Here is a 13,680-nt window from a genome sequence, read left to right on the forward strand (position 1 = left end):
GACTTTAATACACTCCCACGACCACAAACAGCTCTGGAAATTGACCAGAAATAAATAATATTTGGGATCTCAGCTGTCTTAAATCCCAGGGGTGAGAAGACTGGTCCACTAACTTCAGGTTAGGAGGATGAAACAGATCCACGGCGAAGGGTCTCAAGATCCGCAGAAAACAAAAAGTAAGCCACGGGCGCCCATGACGCCCGGGCCCAGGGGACGCGGCAGGGCTGACGGGCTGGCCAGGCGAACCGGGCGCACCTCCCGCAGGTCCGGACCGGAGCAGGACGCGGTCACCTGACTCGTGGAATTTGGGACTGCGCGGGTGGAAGGGGAGGGGAATGGTTAGCACCTCCCTTCCCGCTCCCCCTGGATCCAGGGCGGCGGGGCCGGCGCCGGGCGGCCACGTGGTGGTGCTGCCGCCGCCCCCGCCCCGGCGGCCCAGCCCTGGAGCCGCGGCGCCCACTGACCCCGCGGCGGGGAGGAGGGCGGGCCGGAGCGCAGGAAGCCGAGCAGGAAGCCAGCCCGGCGGCCGCGTTTTCCTGGGGAAGCGGCGGGCGGGGTGGCGCAGCCAACAGGGCCCCGGGAGTCGCCGTCGCCACCGTCTCGATGGGGTGAGTGCGCCGCGCCGGCAGTGGGGAGCTTCCCCGGCGCGGGGTCCCCGTCCCCGCCTTTGTGTCTGGGGTTTGGGGAGGCAGCGAGGCGCGGAGTTGGCGCGGCTCAGCGGGGCGGCAGCAGGGGTCCAGCTACCGCTCCCTTGCCCGCTGCCGGCCGCTAAGTGTTTGCCTAGGACAGATTTGGGGGAGAAAGAGAAGGATGGTGGCAGAGACAGGACTCGGGGGTGGGGAGGGGGGAGACTCGGCCAAGTTAGTAGAGGGGTGTCCTTCTCTTGCCTCCCGCGCCCGGCAGACCGGCTGGGACAGGGCGCAGGGTAGAGGCCACCGAGTTGCTGCCGAGGAACGCGGGTGGAATGAATGACCGGACCCTGAGAGGGCGTTCTGGGTGCGCCTTCGCGTCGTCACCCTCTCCCACCTGTCTCGCCCTGTCCGGCTTCACGCTTCCCCAGGGCCCCTGTTTGTGGGCTCGACCCGGCCTCCAAGCTCAACTTGGAGGAGCTGAGGAGGGAGGCGTGAACCGAGACTGCGAGTGGCTCCGGCGACCGAGGGTCCGCTATTGTTCTTTTTCTGTACTCCAGAGAGCCCTGTGGCTGGCCCAAGGGCTCCAGTGAGTCCACCCTGGGCCCACAACTGTCCCCCTGCCCTCGTCTCCCTCCCTTCTGGTTCTTTCTCCTCCATAGCTTGGAGGAGGGATGCTGGAGTTGAGGCAGAAGTCGGGGTTTGGAGAGGATTGCGACTTGAGAGGAGGGAGGTTGTGGAGGCATGAGTTGGGCGCCCACCCCCAGTCCCGGAGGGTAGGTGTCCTCCCTGACATGCCTTCCCTTCGTGCCGGCTTGGGCAGGTTTGTTTCCGCAGTTTAGTTTCTAGTTTGCAGGGTCCATCTGCCACCTCCTGACTGACTTTCTCCTTTGGGTTTGGGCTTTGCGTCCCCCTTGTGGAGGGGGCTCTCAGAGCCTGGAGAGGCAGCAGACGGGGGTAGGGGTGGGGTTAAGGCAGTTGCAGCCCAGTGTAACGTGCCGGAGTCAGAAGTGACCTCCCTGTGCTGTATACCCAGGCTGCCCCTTCTGCTTCAAGGAGCCTGGCTCAGCCCCACTTTCTTTCTAGTGATGATTCCACATCTGTGGGCTCAAGGCCGCTCACTTGGGACTGGCGGCTTCCCGTCGTTGCTGGCTCGAAAGTGATTTGGATGGGTCTCAGTTTTCTTTCCGAGAAAGAAGAATGCAGAACTGCCAGGAATGAGGGACCAGTTAAGACTGCGAGGGCCTGGCAGAGATAAGAATGGTATTGTCTGTCAGGTGGATGGAGCAGAGACGAATCTTAACGAGGAGGGGCTCTCTTCCTTGAGGTTTGGACAAAGTTGGAGACCAGATCATGACTCACAGAGAGAGTAGATTTTGAGTCTTCTGTCCCAGAGTACAGCACCCTGTTCACATGTGGGCCTGGGAGTTTTATTTCTGATGGTTGGAATCTGATATTTTCTTAATGATGCTTAACGTGTCAAATTTTTTTTTTCTTGAGCTTGTAGGGAGTAGGCTTTATGTGAGAAAATTTCTCAAAGTGCTTGTAATTTTAACCAGTTCTTGCAGATCATGGATTGAGAGGAACTCCTACACTGGGGTGTCAGGTTTTCATCTCCATTCGTTGGAGATACTTCAGCAGTGAATTCTCTTGTATTGTTGACTGTATATATTTTTGCAAATAGTGCACCCCACATTAATAATGCATGCACACCTGTAACATGCGGAAATGACAACAGTATATAAAAAGTTCTGGCTTAGTGCACCTATTCATATACAGCGCACCTCTCCTGACATTTCCAGAAGTTACTTTCGTTGACATTTGTATAATAAAGGTGTAAGCGTGGTCGAGAAGTCATGGATCAAGTTTGGTAGTACCCCTCCAATTGGAAAATAAAACTGCGTGCTTGCTTTGGGGCAGTTCGTGACCCAGCCTGTGGTGGAGTACCATGTAGCTGATCTGTGTCTAGGGACGTCGCACCGGAGATGGGCAGAGGGTAGGGCAAAGGGCTGTGCTGGGGTTGCCACAGCCCGAGCATGGTCTGAGGTGCCAACCCCACATGAAGCCAGGTGGCAGGATGGCGCGGGTGTGCAGTGCCCCCCGGGGCAGGTGACCAGTCAGACTTGTTGAAGAGAGGGACACGCGGTTCTTCTGTCCTGGTAGCTGTCACTGCTGCCCTGCAGCATCCACACAGGTGGAAGATTCAAACGGTTGGCCAGCGGATGGCAGGGCAGAATGCGATGGGCTGCGGCATGCCAAGCTCACCCACCTGAGTGGCATCTCTGGCTAGGGTGTGCAGACCTGTGCAACTGCTGGGCTGGGGCCAACTGTCCTAGCAAGGGCAGTTTACAGTGATTTCTTCCTGGATTAAAGAAGTGGTTTGCAGAGCAGGGAAGGAATCCTGCCTGGAGTGGGGCTGCTTTAGAAACTTGAGGGTGGCTGGTGAGGGTCTGCTGTTGGAAACCAAACCTCTGTGTCAACAGGCACCAAGATGAAGACTTAACATTAAATCCTTTGGACAGAAAAAAAAGGAAATTGAAGCCAGCAACATGTAAAATATTGATATAGTGTGCTTATGAAATTAACACGTTACGCAGTATGCAAAACCATATAGCGTGTGTTATTTGCATAAGATACAGTACATGCCTTAGATTTTTGGCTTGGTTTTATGGCTTTTAGTGGGTGGTGGTTATAACCCCACTGAAAAATCTTATTACTATATTTGTGAAATTTAATAGAAAGAATGGGTGTTTGACCCTCGGGATTCTTGCCCTGTCCTCTAGTGTGCCTTAAAATGAAGTGATTTCTCCAGATGCTTACTTCACAGAGACAGGTTGTTTTAGGTATCAAGTACTGCTGAAAGAGAAATCCCACAAGTGGGTGGCTTTAACAAACAAGTTTATCTTCTCACGGTTTAGGAGGCTAGAAGTCCGAATTCAGGGTGCCGGCCTTCTCTCTCTGTTGGCTCTGGAGGAAGATCCTTGTCTGATTTCAGCTTATGTCCCTTGGTTCCTTGGCGATCTTCATGTGGCCTGATATCTATATTGCCTCACCTCAGCTTGCTTCTCTGTGCCTAATCTGCTCATTGTATATCGCAAATGTGATTGGTTTAAGACACACCCTACACTGATATGGCCTCATTAATATAACAAAGAAAACTCTATTCCCAGTTGGGATTACATCCACAAAGGGTTAGTATTTATAACACAAGGAGCCCTGGTGGCTCAGTGGGTAAGCACTCAGTTGGTAACCAAAAGGTTGGCAGTTCGAACCTACTAGTAGCTCTGTGGGAGAAAGGTGTGGCAGTCTGCTTCTGTAAAAGATGTATAGCCTTGGAAACCCTATGGGGCTGTTCCGTTCTGTCCTATAGGGTCAGTGTGAGTCAGAATCGACTTGACAATGCATGGTTTTGGGGGACACAAGTCAATCCATAACACAGGTAAACCTTGTACCACCCAGGTTTTAAATGTTAGAAAACTAAGGTTCAAAGGGTAGGGAAAATCAGACCGTGGGGTTAATGGAACCCAGTGGAGAAGTTTTGTCCTCTTCTTTCCCCCCTTCCTCCCTTTCTTTTCAAAATAAAGTATAAAATATTTCATAAGTATAGAATATTTTAATTATATATAAAAATATAGGCTATGGTAACACATCTACTTATCTACTACCCAGGTTTAAGAGTGATTGATATTTCTATATTTGCTTCATTCCCTGCCCCATAAAAATAAACTGTAACTGAAATATTTTATCTACTCCCCTTCCTCTACTTCTGTTCCTAAGTAACCACTAACATGTAGTGTATACTGTATTTTACACAAATAACGCACATTATATCTTTTTTTTGCCAACCGTGCAACCCCCTCTTGCATTGTTTTTCTAGGTGTGCTCTGCACATTATATGTGTGGGCACATCATTTATGTTGAGTGTTATTTGTGGAAACCCTGGTGGCGTAGTGGTTAAGTGCTCCTGCTGCTAACCAAAAGATCGGCAGTTCGAATTCACCAGGCACTCCTTGGAAACTCTATGGAGCAGTTCTCCTCTGTCCTATAGGGTCGTTATGAGTTGGAATAGACTCAATGGCAACGGGTTTGGTTTTCGGTTATTTGTGAAAAATACTGTATAGTTTCCAAACATATTTTGGCACTTTTATATATTATATATTTTGTGGCACCTTGGTGGCACAGTGGTTATGAACTCAGGCTACTAACCAAAAGGTTGGCAGTTTGAATCCACCACCCGCTCCTTGGAAACCCTGTGGGGCAGTTCTGCTCTGTCCTGTAGGGTCACTAGGGTCACTATGAGATGGAATTGACTCAATGGCAATAGGTTTGGTTTTTCAGTTTTATATATTATGTATCCACAAACAGAGTTTGTGTATTTGAAATTTTACACCAATGGCAATTCTGTATACATAGAGTTTGCATTTTTTAGCTTATCATTATGCTTTTGAGGTACATAAAGATCTTTTTGCACTTTGGCTGCTACAGAGAATTCCAGGGCAGGAATAAATTATAGTATACTTCCTTTGCCAAGGGAAAATTAGAGTGTTTCCACGTTTTCACTATTATAGATGCTTTTTCTGCTGAGGGACAGTTGATCTGTTTCCACTTTTTTACAACAGTCATGTTCGGCATAATGTCTGTCCAGGCAACGTCCAACTGCATGTGTACGTAGTGGTCCCGTAAGGTTATAATAGAGTTTAGAAATCCCTGGAAGTAGAGGATTTTGGCATGTCACATTGAGCCGTCATGACGATCGTCAAAAACAAAGTTCTCTCAGCTATTAAAGGATCTGCTCCACTGAAAGCTACAACGCTAATGAAAATGAGAGAGGGACCTATATCAGATATGGAGAAATTGCTGATGATGTGGATTTAGGACCAAACACAAAAGCGAATCCTTCTCTGCACATTGACAATCACTGCTAAGGCACGAAGCTTGTTCTTGTTTGAGATGCTTAAGGAAAGAGCAGGACCAGACTACCATATCAGAGTTTAGTACTAGCTCTTTGTGGTTCAGGTGCTTCAAACAATGCTTTTCACTGCATAATATGAAAGTAACTGATGAGTCTGTGAGTGCTGATGCAAAGTTTGTTGAAACCTTGGATAAACTAATTGTAGAGGGAGGTTATTTGCCCCAGCAAATTTTTAATATTAACAAAATCTTCTTATTATGGAAGCAAATGCCTGAAGGAACCTTCACCTGTAATATATTGTTACCACAGTGTCCAAATCACGTAACATCTTGTTTCATAGAACTATCGTGGATGTTAATGAAGGATGACTATATTACAAATATTGCTATGATAAATTCTGAAACGTGTTTCTGTTACACATCTAAACAATTAATTGGAGGAATATGGAGATTTTGAGGGTGTATATAAGTAAAAGAACCCTGGTGGCACAGTAGGAGCCCTGGTGGCACAGTGGTTGAGCTTTTGTCTGTTAACTGAAAGGTCAGTGGTTCGAGCCCACTCAGCAGCTCCTAGAGAGAAAAGACCTGATGATTTCCTCTCAAAGATTACAGCCTAGAAAACCCTGTGTGCCAGATCTACTCTGTCACGTGGGGTCACTATGAGTTGGAATTGACTTGATGGCGCACAATAGGTCATGTTGCATATGTTAATTACTCACTCTTCAGCAAGTGTTTAGGGAGTATGCAGGGTTCCTCTTGGTTATTGGTTGAACTGAAAAAGTGAAATTAATCAATTTTAAGCTTTAATATGATTATGTTAGCTGGCTGGTTTAATTTCTCTTTTTTCAATTTTCTCTTTTTAATGAGAACCCCCCCCCCAAAAAAAAAAAAAAAAACCATTGCCATAGATTCAATTCCAACTCATAGCGACCCTATAGGATAGAGTACAGGGCTGCCCCATAGGATTTCCAAGGAGCAGCTGGTGGATTTGAACTGTTGACCTTTTGTTTAGCAGCTGAGCTGTTAACTACTGTAGTACCAGGGCTCCTTAATGAGAAAAGAGGCTCTTAGTTACAGAGTTGAAGCATGAGACAAAAATCCTTGGTGCTGAATTGGGGTATTTGGACTGAAATGCCCTCTTGGCCAGTCACTGGGCGGGTGACCTTAGATTACTCACTTATGGATTGAATTGTGCCCCTCTAAAATACCCATCAGCTTGGCTGGGCCATGACTCCAGTATTGTGTGATTGTCCACCATTTTGTCATCTGATATGATTTTCCTATGTGTTGTAAATCCAGTCTGTATGATGTTGATGAGATGGCATAGCGGCAATTGTTAATGAGGCAGAACTCAACCTGCAAGATTGGGTTATGTCTTGAGCCAATCTCCTTTGAGATATAAAAGAGAGACGCGAGTAGAGAGACAGGAGGACCTCATACCACCAAGAAAGAAGCACCTGGAGCAGAGTGTACTCTTTGGTTCCGAGATCCCTGCACTGAGAACCTCGTTGACAAGGGGAAGATTGAAGGCAAGGACCTTCCTCCAGAGCTGACAGAGAAAGCCTTCCTCTGGAGCTGGTGCCCTGCATTTGGACTTCTAGCCTTCTAGACTGTGAGAGAATACATTTCTGTGTGTTAAAGCCATCCACTTGGTGGTGTTTCTGTTACAGCAGCACTAGCTAACTAAGACAAGCACCTTCTTCCTCAGTTTCTTCCTTGGTAAAATTAAAGCATTTGAGTAAGCATTTAGAAAGGCGTGTTTCTGCTCCAAGTGTTTATGAAAATGTAGGAGTGATAGTGACACATTGTGTCCCTAATTTTAACTCCTTAAACTGGAAGAGGTTTAAGGCATTTAAACACATTGGCTTTCTCATTATTCTTTCAAGTTGGCAGACACGTCTCAGCTCCAGAGCCTTTGCATTTGCTGTTGCCACTGCCTGGAAAGCTTTTCCCCTAGATATCTGCAAGGCTATGCTCCTCAGCTTTTTAGAATCTTTACTCAGACTTCACCTTCTCAGCAAGACCTTACTTGGCCACCCCCTGCCGACATGCCCTTCCCTGCTTTATTTTTCTCAATGGACCATATCACCTTCTAACTGGCCATTTGTTTTAATTTATATTGTGTATTATCAGTCTTCCCCCCACTGCTAGAATGTAAGCTCCTTGAAAGCAGGGTTTTTTGTATTTTGTTTACTAATGTTTTCTTAGTGTCCAGAATACTGCTGACATAGTACTGAAATGTACCATGGACTCAAATGTAAATGTAGTAGGTACTCAAATGTTTTTGAACAAATGAATGAATGTAATGTTTGTTGTTGTGATTCGCTACTTGAATTCCCTTTTAACACACACTGAATGTCTTAAAATGTGCTGGTCATTCCATAGCCTCTGGATGGCCCAAACGTTTAAGCATGCTGCCACTAGCTGAAAGGTCGGCTGTTTGTGCCCACCTAGGGGTGCTTCAGAAGACAGGCCTGGCAATCTGCTTCTGAAAGGTCACAGCCTTGATAACCCCATGGAGCAGTTCCACTCGGCGCACATGGGGTCTCCATGAGTCAGAATTGATTCAATAACAACGACAACAGCAAAGGTGATGGTTTTTCCATGGGTGTAATTGAGTGCCTCAGATTTTGGGTGTGCCTTATTTATAGGTTACATCAGGGTAAAAATCAGGTGGTGTACTCATTTTTGCCCTGATTTTGAGCATTCGTCCGTGAGATTTTTGTTTGCGGGGGCGGCAAGTGTGTTTTTCATGATGGAGGGAAAATGACCTTAATCTGAAGATCCACAGGCAACCACTGTAGTAGGGGACCTAGAAGTACATGAAGAACTGTCACGTCATGAAATTCTTAATTCATAGTGCTGAAAACATTCACTGTCGTGGAGGCGTGTGTGATTTCATTAGAAGCCAATTGAATTTTCTCTATCTTGTGTGATGAGTATAGGAGTTGACAAAACAAAGCTAAATATATCAAAGGCCTCTTGGGTATATTTAAATGGGTGCTAGGAAAAAGGAGTCTGGATCTAGAGTATTGAAGACAACCATTTTATCCTCTGTAATAAAATGATATTGAAAGAAATCTGTGTATTATGGACCCAGATAGAGTTAGTTAACATTCACCTGAAAATTATAAGCGTAGAATTACAACATGAGTATTATCAAAAGGCTGAATGATTTAAAGAGATTTCTTTGGTTTGTAGTGATCCATGAGCTAAAAAGGACAGATGGCTTAAAGTTAAAGTTTGTGAATCAAACAACCATTTCCCAATCCCAGCAGTCTACAGTGAATCAAAAACTCATCTAGTCTTTGACTTCAGTCTCACTGATGGGCATCAGTAAATTTAGGCAGTATTTTAATTAGTAAGTTTAATGACTTAGCCATGTGTTTCAAAGCAAAACAGAACAAAACAAAACATTCTTCTCTTTGGTTGAAGGAAGTATGCTTCATTCTTGAACTTTGTATTTTGTGTGTCCAGTAGAGAGTCTGTCAGATAGGTGACCGATGTTGAACTAAACACACACACTCAGAGGTCGTAAAGCCCCTCATGGTGGTCATCAGACCGTGTACAGCAGATTCTGAAATATTTGAGTCATAGATGGACACTTTATCAAGCCAGTTTTGACCACTTTTTCTAGGGGAAAATTTAGTTATGTACAATAATACATTAAATCCAAGTATGCATCACAATAAATGGAGAAAAGATTGACATTGTCACGGATTTCATTTGACTTGGATCAGCAATCAACACCCCTGGAAGCAGCAGTCAAGAAATCAGAAACGCATTGCATTGGGCAAATCTGTTGCAAAAGACCTCTTTAAAGTATTAAAAAGCAAAGATGTCATTTTAAGGACTAAGGTGCGCCTGACCCAAGCCCTGGTGTTTTCAACCAGCTCATATGCATGTGAAAGCTGGACAACGAATAAGGAAGACGGAAGAAGAATCGATGCCTTTGAATTATGGTGTTGGTGAAGAATATTGACCGTACTGTGGACTCCCAGAAGAACGAACAATTTCGTCTTTGAAGAAGTACAGCCAGGATGCTTCTTAGAAGCAAGGATGGCAGGACTTCGTCTCCCGTACTTTGGACATGTTAGCAGGAGGGACTAGTCCCTGGAGAAGGACATCGTGCTTGGTAAAGTAGAGAGGCAGCCAGGAAGAGTTAGACCCTCAACAAGATGGATTGACACAGTGGCTGCAACAGTGGGCTCGAACATAGCAACGATTGTGAGCATGGGCACAGGACCAGGCAGTGTTTCATTCCATTGTATATAGGGTTGCCATGAGTTGGAGCTGAGCCGACTTGATGGCACCTAACAGCAACAGCATACAATAATACAATTACATACATTCATGATTTTTATCAGTTTCAGGTCAAGAACTCTTCCCTCCAGCCCATTTATGTGCCTCTTCACAATCCCCAGGCTAAGAACCCAAGATCTCTTGAATGTACCCGGAAAACCTTGTTGCATTTGTCCTGTTTACTTTTAACAGCCACCTCTCAGGGATCAAGAGCACAATTACAAGGGATCTATTTTCTATCACATGCCACTAACCCACAGAACAATTTGATAACCTGCTATTACATAAGTGAAAAGTAATAATTGAGGGTTTTATACCCTCAGTTGGAAAACTGGTCACCAGTTGCTTTGCCAACCAGTCTACATATCATTGACCATTTTTAGGAACTATTTCTGCTGAATTAAAAAAAAAAAATAGTAGTAACAGTGCTATTTAAATGTAATAGCAAGTGGCTCTGTAGTCTTTCAAGAGACCTGATGAAGTCTAAGGATGGGCCTTCGGACATCTTTCTTGGTCTGGAGTTGAACCTGCACTACTTTCCAGGTGGCCACAGTTTCCTGGCTTTGCTGTTGCAGGAGGAAACTGAGATGTCCCCAGGCCTCACCTAGCAACACTCCTTGGCTCATGGTGATAGGTCTTTGACTCAGTCCAGTGGGGAAATACCTGTACTGGCTCTGTTTTGGCCTTCTCATCTTGGCCTCCCTGCCTGGTGGAGCTGCCTTGTTGAGTCCAGAAGAAGACAAGACCATCTTTCCTAGCTGGGAAGCCGACCCTCATCTGGAAGGCTGCTCTTTCAAACAGTATGTTCCTTCTATGGGAAGTAGGAGATACTATGGGAAGGCACTGCTGTTGTCAGCCACACCGCAGGGAGTTTGTTCTGAGGGTGCCCACCTTGGGAGATGTCCTCAGCCTCTTCAATCAAAAATTGGACAAAAAATATAGAATTATCATGTTGTTATTGTAGTTAGGTGCTGTCGAGTTGGTTATGACTCATAGCGACCCTATATACAACAACAAAACACTGACTGGTCCTACACCATCCTCACAGTCATTTTTATGTTTGCCCCCATTGTTGCAGCCGCTGTGTCAACCCATCTCGTTAAGGGTCTTCCTCTTTTTTATTATGTGATCCAGCAATTCCTCTTCCAGCTATATACCCCCGAAGAATTGAGAACCGGGGTTCAAACAAAAACATGTACGTGTATGTTCAGAGCAACTCTTCCCAACTGCCAAAAGGTGGAAGCAACCGAACTAATGAATGGATAAACAAAATGTGGTGTATCCATACAATGAGAGATATTCAGCCATAAAACGAAATGAAGTTGTGATACATGCTACAACACAGATGGACCTTGAAAACATTACGATGATTGAAAGAAGCCAGACACAGAAGGCCACATATCGTATGCTCCCATTTGTAAGAAACATCCAGAATAGGCAAATTCTTAGAGACTGAAAGCAGATTAGTGGTTGCCAGTGGTTGGGGAGAAGTGGGGATGAGGACTGACTGCTAATGGTTACAGGGTTTCCTTTTAGGGCGATGAAAATGTCCTAGAACTTGATGGTGGTGCTGGTTGCACAACATCGTGTACTAAATACCACTGAATTGTACACTTTAAAACGGTAAATTTTATGCACATTTTTAACACATTAAAAAGGAAAAAACTGGGTAATAGGGTACACTGTCCTGCCTGTAACAGAGGGCCTGCAGTGCAATGTCTCTCAGCAAGTCAGTTTAATATAGCACCTTCCATGCACCAGGCGCTTTGCTGCTGGACTGCAAGGCTGCCCTTTCATTGTCAAATTTCCAGTAAGTAATAGGTGTTGATGGAATAATTGAGTTAGATGATGCATAGATGAATGACTGTCCCTGCCCTCATGGTGCTTAGAGTTTTAAGTCCAGTGTAGTACAAGGCAGACTATTCGTGGTTAGAATGAGGTGGGATGGGTGAGGGACTCCTTTTACAGATGAGATTGAGGCTAAGAGAAGTGAAATGACCCCTTGGGAAGTGATGGAGTTAGTAAGAGGCAGAGCTAGACCTGAGCCTTAGTTCTGGCAGTTCAAAGCCTGAGGCTCCTAACTCTACTTTTCTGTTTCTCACGGATGTATTCAGTGACTTTGGGAGTCTTATAATTAGCTGATGTTGTTATAAATGAAGGAGATGTATATAGATTTGGACAGTGTGGGAGAATGGGATGAAAATGAGGGAATCCAGGTGAGGCAAACAGCATTGACAGAGGTCAGAAAAGGTGTGGAACCCAGGCCTTGGCATGCTGCTCATTGATACCTAGGTAAATAAATCTATTTGTCAAGTGTTGTCAGGAAGGTAACAGATTCTGTGTTGAGTCTTAGTTTGACAAGAATGCTTAAGTAATTTGAAGGTCTTCCATAAAAAATGATGTGTTGTAGTTGGTCATCTTTCAAAAATGAAGGTGTGCACTCAACTTATGCGGGACAACTAGGACCCACCGTCATTTCACTGTAGAGAGAAGTCACCTACACATGACGTCTTCCCAGCCACGCAAAAGACAGGGGAACATGTGAGCCAGAAGTCTATGGACCATGGATTGCATCTTCTTTTTTGTGAAGGCACCTGAGAGGAAAATAAAGGTTGCCAGGGCTCAGCCACAAACATATGCCAGGACCCCAGGAAGGTTGAAGGGGCCCTAAGCACCCTGCATGGAGCCACATCAGGAGGCCATCACAGTAGGCGACAACCAGTCATCTACCATTCTGTCTCCAAGGGAAGTTTAATTCAGGCCCAGTCCACGCTCATTGAGGCATTTGGTGGTTCAGTGGTAGAATTCTCATTGTCTCTGTGGGGAACTCATGTTAGATTCCTGGCCAGTGCAACCCATGTGTAGCTATGATTCTGAACAGGTGTCAGCAGAGCTTCCAGACTAAGACAGACTAGCAAGAAAAGTCTGGCAATCTTCTTCCAAAAATCAGCCAGTGAAAGCTCTGTGGATCACAACGGTCTGATCCACAACCAATCATGGGGATGGCGCAGGAGCAGGCAGCATTTCATTCTGTTGTGCATGTGGTTGCCATGAGTTGGGGCTGACTTGACTAGTCATTAACAGCAACAAACACATTCATTGTGGGTACAAGTTGATTCAGACGCTTTCAGAACCTTCTTGTGTGTTTTTTTTTTTTTTTTAATGCTTAGATTTTCTTTGGAGCAGATATCATTTTTTTCTTTTGAGAAAAAAAGTTTCACACTTCTATGAGCTTTTTCTTAAATTGAAAAACTACTCAAAATATAGTTCTAAAAACTACAGCCAGTATCCATGTACCCACTGTTTCTGCCACTAACCTTATGTCCACAATCTCAAAAACTCTTCTATAACTAGATTCTTTCTGTGCTACACAACTTTATACAGTGTTAGATGAGCCTTTATTTATTTATTTATTTTTCTAATGCTTTTCCTCTGGAATATTTAAAAGCCAGAAAGAGACAGGGATGCAGAGTGCAGTGATTTCCTCAAAATAACATGTCTCCCAAGTGCTGTTTCTTGGCCAGTCTGGTGACAACTGTATTACTGTTGGTGCCTTGTTTAGCAGCAAGCTTGCTTTCTTTCTCTCCTTTGAAACAATCCCTGATTATTTTAAGTGCATACCCCTTGGAACAAAGGGCATTTGATTCTCATTACATGGAAAGTGTTTACATCCACTGTGGTAAAAGAGATAGAAGAGAGCAGCCCACCCTATTCTGGATGATATCTGCTGTGGGCTTAGGTGGCAGCCTGCCGGGCTATGGGTGCTTTTGTGTCTGGTTTTCAGAACAAATATCACCTGCACTCCCGACCCAATTCCTGTCTCATTGGATGACTTTTT

General features: G+C 45.3%; 1 protein-coding gene across 4 annotated transcripts in view; it reads left to right on the forward strand.

Moving 5' to 3' along the window:
• Positions 1-499: 499 nt before the first annotated feature.
• The window catches only part of RAI14 (retinoic acid induced 14), a 201,418-nt gene continuing 188,237 nt past the window's right edge, over positions 500-13,680 (forward strand). For all 4 annotated transcript variants that reach the window (XM_010588088.3, XM_010588089.3, XM_010588090.3 and 1 more), the window contains exon 1: positions 500-608. The gene's annotated coding sequence lies outside the window, so the exon portion shown is untranslated. The remainder of the gene's footprint in view (positions 609-13,680) is intronic.

Source organism: Loxodonta africana, chromosome 2 (genome assembly GCF_030014295.1).
Source record: "Loxodonta africana isolate mLoxAfr1 chromosome 2, mLoxAfr1.hap2, whole genome shotgun sequence".
Classification (NCBI taxonomy): Eukaryota; Metazoa; Chordata; class Mammalia; order Proboscidea; family Elephantidae; genus Loxodonta; species Loxodonta africana.